Source organism: Micropterus salmoides, unplaced genomic scaffold, assembly GCF_014851395.1.
Source record: "Micropterus salmoides isolate LMB-PRFRI ecotype aquatic unplaced genomic scaffold, ASM1485139v1 Ms_hic_scaffold_10, whole genome shotgun sequence".
Classification (NCBI taxonomy): domain Eukaryota; kingdom Metazoa; phylum Chordata; class Actinopteri; order Centrarchiformes; family Centrarchidae; genus Micropterus; species Micropterus salmoides.
Genome location: NW_024040041.1, coordinates 35947836 through 35948414, shown reverse-complemented (window position 1 = coordinate 35948414; position 579 = coordinate 35947836).

Below are 579 nucleotides of genomic sequence, written 5' to 3'. Positions count from 1 at the left end.
ACAATTTCAGATGATTTAAAAAGCTCCCAAGAAAGATTTTCGACTTGGCGCAAATGAACTCAGCCCAGCTGCTGTGACAACGGCGTATGCCGTGTTAGTAATTAGGTGCGCTGAGAGTCCAGACAGTTGTGACGCGTCGTGTCGATGAGTTTTACGGCTTAAACATCTAAAACCTGAGGCGCAGCCGCTTGCTCTGTTTGGGACTGTGAGCTGCACTTTACCAGAGCTGCTCAACTTAAGGTGCGTGCGGTGAGTGTTTTCCAGTTGGTTTCGGTTTCACATGCAGTCTGTGCAGTGTGTCAGTCAAACGGTCTAAAGGGGATCATTCCTGCAGAGCAATAAGTAATGCCCAGCAGAGTATAGGGCAGGTAGACTTAAAAGATGTTTGGAATTATGGGAGAGATTCTGAATGTGCAGAAAGTTTTGAACATGAGCAGAAAATCTGCTGAACACAGCATTTATTAAAGTCCAGGAGTTTTTAACTTTAATTAAAATGAAGTCATTTGAGGTGAAAAGGTGCCACATGCACACCCCCATGCAAAAGACACAAACTAGGAGGGAAGACTGAATCATGCCTGC